The following is an 8,367-nucleotide window of genomic DNA, read 5'->3' on the forward strand; positions in this document are numbered from 1 at the left end:
TCTGTCCAGGAGTTGCAACTAGTTTCTGGTGTTTGTAGGTAGTGCTATTTTTCTACCGAGTGGCACCCGGCAGGGTGGGCTCAGGACAGACTAGGCACAGGTGGCACGGTGTACCAAGTGGCACCCGGATGGTGGGCTTGGGAACCCTGCTCACATCGTTTGGGGTCATGAGCGACACCCCGGCCGGATCTCCTTGCGGATGGTTCCCGAATAGGCGATAAACCTAGACTAGAGTCTTGTGTGGTTAGTTAGGTCGTGGCCGGCACCCTCGCCAGGCTTTCGCTTGAAGGTTGCCGAGATACATGACGTGTACATGGCGGTAAGTGGCGAGAGCGTGTGTGAAGAAGTACACCCCTGCAGGGTTATCATGATCTATTCGAATAGCCGTGTCCTCGGTTATGGACTTCTTGTATGCTTACGTGGTACATAGACAACTTAAAGTGGATACTCTAAAATGCTCAAGACAAGTGTGAGTGCTGTGGATGGCCTTCTCGTAGTGAGACGGGGATGAATCCGTAGTAGTGTATTGATGTGGTGATTAGTGGACTCGTGTGCGCTGCCTCACCTCAAAGGAGTTTCTTGTAATCATAGAACAGGTTAGCCACTGAGTCAAAGCTGGCTTGCTGCAACTAAACCCCGCATTACCTTCTTGATACTAATGCATGTATGATAGGATCTGATGTAAGTCTTGCTGAGTACCTTTGTACTCACGTTGCTTTATTTATGTTTTTGCAGCGGAGACTTCGGTCTTTCTAGTAATTCCGCTTGGACTTCGACGAGTAGCTTGTTACCTCAGCTACGATCTCGTACCCTTGGGAGGGTCCTGTAGATAGTCAGGCTTCTCAGCCTTTTTCTTTTGTAGTTGTCTGTACTCAGACATGTATTGCTCCCATTGCTTGTATGCTCTGAATGTTGGGTCATGTCACCCCTGTTTGTATTTAATGCTATGTGGCTCTTCTGGGCCTTTATCTATATGAGTTTGCGTTATGCTGTGATGCCATGTTGTACAGCACATACTTGCATGTTATGCGTACGTGTAACGTGTATTGCTATGTGTGGGATCCGACAATCTAGTTGTTTATCCTTGGCAGCCTCTCTTATGGGGAAATGTAGTCTAGTGCTTTCTGAGCGATAGTAGTCCGCTACAGCCCGGTTCACCGGAGTCCTGCTAGCCCAGCACTACTGCTCGGAACACTTGACTGGCCAGCATGTGTTTCACTTCGTTCCTGTGTCTGTCCCTTCGGGGAAATGTCACACGGTGACATCCGGAGTCCTGCCTAGCCTGCTACAGCCCGGGTTACCGGAGTCCTGTTAGCCCAGTCCTACAGCCCAGATTCACACGTTGATGACCGAAATGCTCGATGTGATTCATGTATGCCTATCCTCATGGGTTAGTGCCGCTTTGGGTTCACGACTAGCCATGTCGGCCCAGGTTCTTTGTCATATGGATGCTAGAGACACTATCATATACGTGAGCCAAAAGGCGCAAACGGTGCCAGGCCAGGTAAGGTGGCACCCGTGGGAATACCGTGCGTGAGGCTGCAAAGTGATATGATGTGTTACATGCTAGATCGGTGTGACTTAGGATCGGGGTCCTGACAGCTTTGGTACCAGAGCCTGACTGCCTGTAGGATTTCCAAGCCAACCCGGTCAAAGTTGAGTCTAGAAATTCTTTAGTTATGTAGGGGAATTGATTGTGGAAGGGAATGTAAGGTTCTTTTTACTCCTTATACCTCATGCCCTTCTGATCTGAGTCATCCTATTTTTCCTACGGGGTTAAGGAACTAGGCTTTCTCTTCTGTCTATCAGGATCATGTGTTACTACTCCGTAGTCTCTTAGGATTGGTTGATCAGAGTCATATCCCAGTTCGAGTACCTCCGGTGTAGTCTGTTTAGTAATATCTCAGAACCTTGAGTGATGATGTTGAGTATGGTGCTACCCCGTCTTTTGCAGAATGTCTCATTTTGAGCATTTTACTGCCATTATGCTGCCAGAATTGTCCTAGGAGTTTGAGAGATACTAATTTCTTGTGCTACCTCTGCATCCTATAGTTGATGCTGAGACCATCCTTGTTTTCCTTGGTTTCATTCTTCAGGATGTTGCCGGTTGACCGAAGTTCTGTTGCTCGTAGCCGGAACCACGGAGATGGTAGGGATGAGGGTCCTCCCGACCAGTCTTCGTTGGCAGAGTTCATGTTAGATATGGAAAGGAACAAGCATGAGTCTAACCGCTTGTTGGCACGTATTGAGGAGAACATTGCACCTCAGTTCAAAGGGTCTGCAACCATTCATGACTTCATTTGCTTGCACCCACCCACCTTTCATCATTCTATTGAGCCACTCGATGCAGAGGACTGGCTCCGTAGCATCACTCATAAGTTACGTTCCGCGAACGTAGCTGAAGATGACAAGGTCATCTATGCTGCATATCACCTGGAAGGTCCTGCTAGTCTTTGGTGGCAGAACTATGAGGCTATGCTTCCAGCTGGCCAGATACCTACCTGGAGAGATTTCACTGAGGCTTTTCGCGAGCATCACATTCCTCCGGCTCTCATTGACCGCAAGAGAGAAGAGTTCTGTAGTTTCACCCAGGGTAAGATGGCTGTTGATGCTTACAGTAGAGAGTTTGAGAACCTCACCCGTTATGCTACAGAAGAAGTGTCCACGGCCGCCAAGAAGCTGGCTAGGTTCCGGAAGGGTCTCAACCCCAAGTTGCGTCGTGATCTCCACTTGCATCATTGCAATACATTCCAGGCTCTTGTGAACAAGGCCATTAACGCAGAGACAGCTCAGCTCACTTACGAGGAGTCTCGTAAGCACACCCGTGATTTGGTTTCTTCCTCCGGTTCTAGCTCTCAGAAGCGCCGGATTTGGGTTCCAAACTCCGCTCTTCCACCTGGATATGCACCGAGGCCATCTTATGTGGTGCCTCACCGAGTTCAGTTACATGCTCCACTCAGACCTATTGGTAGACTGCTTGTCAATGCGGGTCCACGTCCTACTTCAGGGACTTGCTTCGCATGCGGAGAGCCAGGACACTATGCACGTGACTGCTCTCAAGCCAGCTATGCTCCACCCCCGCCCGAGAAGTCTGTTGGCCGTGATAAGCCATCACGCAAGATGATCAGTGTCAAGTCAGCTCCCACTGAACGTGGACGTGTGCATCACGTCTCAGCTAAAGACGCTCATGATGATCCGGATGTCGTTCTTGGTACGCTCCTTGTCAATTGCCATCCAGCTTCGGTTCTTTTCGATACCGGAGCATCTCACTCCTTCATCTCTGAAGGCTATGCTCGTTTGCACGACATGTCATTTTGTGATATGCCAACTCCACTTGAAATCCAAACTCCAGGGTCTAGATGGCAAACTACCAGAATAAGCCATGGTAATGAAATCCTTGTTGACAGACTTGTATTCCTTGCATCACCTATAGCCCTCAAGTCTACAGATATTAACATCGTCTTGGGTATGGACTGGATGAAAGCTCATTATGCCAAGATTGATTGTTACACCAGGTCTGTTCAACTTACACATCCATCAGGCAAGATAGTCACTGTCTCTACTAGAGTTGCAAAGTGCCAACTCTACTCTCTTAATGCCAGCCCTCTTCCAGACCATGAAGATATCCCGGTTGTCCATGACTTTCCGGATGTCTTTCCAGAGGAACTGCCAGGTATTCCACCTGACAGGGATGTAGAGTTCGTCATAGATCTTATCCCAGGAACCGCCCCAATTTCTAAGAGACCTTACAACATGGCACCCTTAGAACTAGCCGAGCTTAAGAAACAACTTGATGAGTCCTTGCAAAAGGGTTTCATCCGTCATAGTTCTTCTCCTTGGTCTTGCCCCGTCCTCTTCGTTAAGAAGAAGGATGGTACGGACCGGATGGTTGTAGATTATCGTCCCATTAATCTGGTCACGATAAAGAACAAGTATCCACTCCCGAGGATCAACGATCTGTATGATCAACTCGCTGGATCCTCAGTCTTTTCCAAGATGGATTTGAGGTTAGGCTACAATCAAATCAAGATCAGAAACGGGGACATTCCTAAGACGGCTTTTGTCACTCGTTATGGCCAGTACGAGTACACCGTCATGTCCTTTGGTCTAACCAATGCTCCAGCTATCTTCTCCCGCTTGATGAACTCGATTTTCATGGAGTACTTAGACAAGTTCGTCGTGGTTTACCTCGATGATATTCTTATTTACTCGAAGAACGAGGAAGAGCATGCCGAACATATTAGACTTGTGTTAGAGAAACTCAGAGAGCATCGTCTTTATGCCAAGTTCTCCAAGTGCGAATTTTGGTTGCCAGAGGTGACCTACCTAGGCCACGTGATATCTGGTAAGGGCATTGCTGTCAATCCCGAGAGAGTTCAGGCCATTCTTGATTGGACTCCACCAGAAACAGTTAAACAAGTTAGGAGTTTCCTTGGTCTAGCCAGTTATTGTCGCCGCTTCGTTGGAAGCTTCTCCAAAGTGGCCAAACCTCTCACGGAACTTCTCAAGAAGGATAAAAAGTTTGAGTGGTCCCCACAGTGTGAGTACAGTTTTCAGGAACTAAAAAGACACTTGACTTCTGCTCCCATACTTGTGCCACCAGATTTCACTAAGGACTTTGTTATCTATTGTGATGCCTCACGACAGGGACTAGGTTGCCTTCTTATGCAGGATCGTCATGTGATTGCCTATGCATCTCGACAGTTGCATCCACATAAGGATAATTATCCTACACATGATCTAGAGCTTGCAGCCGTAGTCTATGCACTTAAGACATGGCGACATTACCTTCTTGGTAAACGTTGCGAGATTTACACCGATCGCCAGAGTCTCAAGTATATCTTCACCCAACCAGATTTGAACCTTAGGCAAAGACGTTGGTTGGAGTTGATCTCAGATTACGACTTAGGGATTACCTACACCCCAGGCAAGGGCAATGTCATGGCTGATGCGCTAAGTCGTAAGTCCTATTGCAACAATCTTATGTTGCAGCAGGGCCAACCACTTCTCCATGAGGAATTCTGTAAGCTTAACCTTCACATTGATCCTCAAGGATTCCTTTCTACCTTGGTGGCAAAGCCTACTCTTGTGGATCATATCATAGAAGCCTAGAAGCATGATACGGGGATTACCCGGATCAAGAGAAACATTGCCAAGGGTAATACTGGTAGTTTCTCTATAGATGATCGAGGTGTTGTTCTCTTTGAGAACCGTCTGGTGGTTCCCAAGAAGCAACATCTTCGGCAATTGATCCTTCAGGAAGCTCATGCATCTCCTCTCACGATTCATCCCGGTAGCACTAAGATGTATCAGGACCTACGCCAGAGGTTCTGGTGGACTAGGATGAAGAGAGAAATTTCTCAGTTCATTGCTAACTGTGACGTTTGTCGTCGCGTTAAGGCAGAGCATCAAAGGCCTGCTGGCACCCTTCAGCCTTTAGCTATTCCTGAGTCGAAATGGGATAAAGTTGGTATGGACTTCATCACCGTCTTTCCCAGGACCAAGAAAGGGAATAATGCTATCTTCGTAGTCGTTGATCGTCTTTCTAAAGTGGCTCACTTCCTACCTGTTCGAGAGAGTATCACTGCTAGTCAGCTCGCTGACTTATATTTTTCTCGAATAGTTTCACTTCACGGTGTTCCACTAGAGATCAATTCAGACCGTGGTAGTCTCTTCACTTCTCATTTCTGGGAGAGTTTCCAAACTGCCATGGGCACCCATCTTTCCTTCAGTACCGCTTTCCACCCTCAATCAAGTGGTCAGGTGGAACGGGTCAACCAAATTCTTGAAGACATGCTTAGAGCTTGTGTTATCTCATTCGGTATGGATTGGGAGAAGTGCCTTCCTTTCGCCGAGTTTGCTTATAACAATAGCTACCAACCCAGTCTCAAGAAAGCTCCTTTCGAGATTCTGTATGGACGAAGATGTCGAACACCTTTGAACTGGTTAGAAACCGGTGAAAGACAATTCTTTGGACCGGATATGATCCAGGAGGCAGAAGAGCAAGTTCGCATCATTCTTGAGAATTTGAAAACAGCCCAATCTCGTCAAAAGAGCTAGTATGACTGTCGTCATAAGGAAGTGGCTTATGAAGTTGGCGACAAGGCTTACCTTCGGGTTACTCCTTTGAAGGGTACCCATCGTTTCGGTATCAAGGGCAAGTTGGCTCCTCGTTACATTGGTCCCTTTCGCATACTCGCCAAACGAGGAGAGGTTGCCTACCAGTTGGAACTACCCCCACATCTTTCTCGAGTTCATGATGTCTTCCATGTCTCTCAACTCAGGCGTTGCTTCTCGGATCCCATCCGTGGAGTGGACCACGAAACGCTTGATCTCCAAGATAACCTCACATATCGAGAGTACCCTGTTCGCATTCTTGATCAAGCAGAGTGTGTCACTCGACGTCAGAACATCAAGTTTCTCAAAGTTCAGTGGTCTCATCATTCTGAGAGAGAAGCTACTTGGGAGCGAGAAGATCGTCTTCGACTGGAGTACCCCACCTTTCCATCGTCCCCAGAATCTCGGGACGAGATTCTTTCAAGTGGGGGCGAGTTGTCGCGTCCCTAGTTCTGGTATGCTCAAGGCTAGCTAGTCATGTGTGCATCATGTTTAAAATTTCATTTAATTTTGAAATGAGGATTTGTGAAACCCTCAGAACCATTTCTGGAAATGACCCAGATAAAATTGCTCCAAAAAGGACCAAGAAAATGTTCATGTTGCTCTCTGAAAATATTGGACAGAGATAAAAACCAAACCAATATTTTTAGGAGCTCATAAATATTTATTTTGGGCATTTGGAATTAATCCAGTAATTATTTGCATTGGATAAATATTTATATATATATATATAATATTGTCCAACAATTCTGAATTTTGGTGAGGGGCTTTGGAGTGGTCCAACTAGTCCCTACTAAAATTTACAGAATAAAATAAAATGATTTAGTATTTTTATTAAATCAAAACAAATGTCAGAAATTAGAAAACAAAAACAAAATAGAAAACAGAAAAGGGAGAGAGACTTACCTGGGCCACTTACCAGATCGGCCCAGTAGCTCGGCCCAGCTGACTGGCCGACGCCAGTCATCGTCTCCACCGCGCCAGGAGGACAGGGACGTGTGCCCGCGGCACGCACGCACGTGTCTGGCCACCTCCTGCTTGCTTGTCCTCCCCATCGTCGCTCTGGATGCCCCGCGCAACGCCACGCCACGCGCCGCCCCGTTCCCCTCTCACTCTCCCGTGCCCATTCCTCTCCTCTCCCTCGTTCTCTCTCACCGCGCCCGAGCGCTGCCGCCACTGCCGTTCGCCATAGCCGTAGCCACCGCCTCCCCCTCGCCTGTCCGACAAGCCCGAGAGCCTCGCCGCATCTTCCTCGTCCTCTCCGCCAAGACGCGCACCTCGGGAGGCCCTGGAGTGCCGCCATCGCCAACGTCTTCACTTCCGGCCGCTGGAGATCGCCCATGCCGTTCTGCTAGCGTTCGACCTCCCCCGAGCTCGCTGAAGACTTCGCCGGATTCGCTGTGAGCTTCTGCTCCATTTCCCCCTCTCCGTTCCTCCGTTCTCGTGCCGTAGCTCCGTTCCCCGCCATGGCCGAAGCCATCGCCGCCCCGAGCTCTGGTCCGGCGAGCTCCGCCACCTCCGCGGCCTCCTGGTGCCCCCAGGCGCCGCTCTCGCGGCCTCCAGCGGGGACTCCGCCGAGCCCTGCAGTCGCCGGTGGCTAAACGCCGACGGGATTGACCGGGTCAACCCGCGCTAACTAACCCCCCAGTTGACCAGATTTGAACCGCGTGGGTCAATGACAGGTGGGGCCCGGCCCTGACTAATTTTAGTTAGGATAACTAATTAACTCTGTTAACTAACTATAACACTGACGTTTGGCCCCCACACGTCAGATCTGACCTGGTCACCGCTGTTGACTTGCTGACGCAAGCATGACGCAATGCTGACACAGTTATTCATTTTTTGGAATTAGTTTTAAACAGGAAATTCCAGAAAATATTCAAAACTTCAAAAATTCATATAAATTCAATCGTAGCTCAGATTGAAATAAGTTATATATATGAAAAATCATCAGAAAAATGCAATCTATCCATTTGTACCAGTTTCATGCATGAAAACTAAAGTTATACCTACTGTATATATGAAAACACATGAATGGCTTTTATAAGGGCTTAATTTAGAGTTGCATTTGAACCCTTGGCTCAAATGGACCTCTTCCAAACAGAATGCTAGATGCATTAGCACAAACCACATCACATATTCATGCCATATTCATGCATCATACTGTTGCATATGCTTGTGTTTGATTGTCGACATCGTTCCTTCTCGATAGGTCTTGCTCCGGAGACCGATCAAGAGTACCTATCGAGG

Source organism: Triticum aestivum, chromosome 3A, assembly GCF_018294505.1.
Source record: "Triticum aestivum cultivar Chinese Spring chromosome 3A, IWGSC CS RefSeq v2.1, whole genome shotgun sequence".
Taxonomy (NCBI): Eukaryota; Viridiplantae; Streptophyta; class Magnoliopsida; order Poales; family Poaceae; genus Triticum; species Triticum aestivum.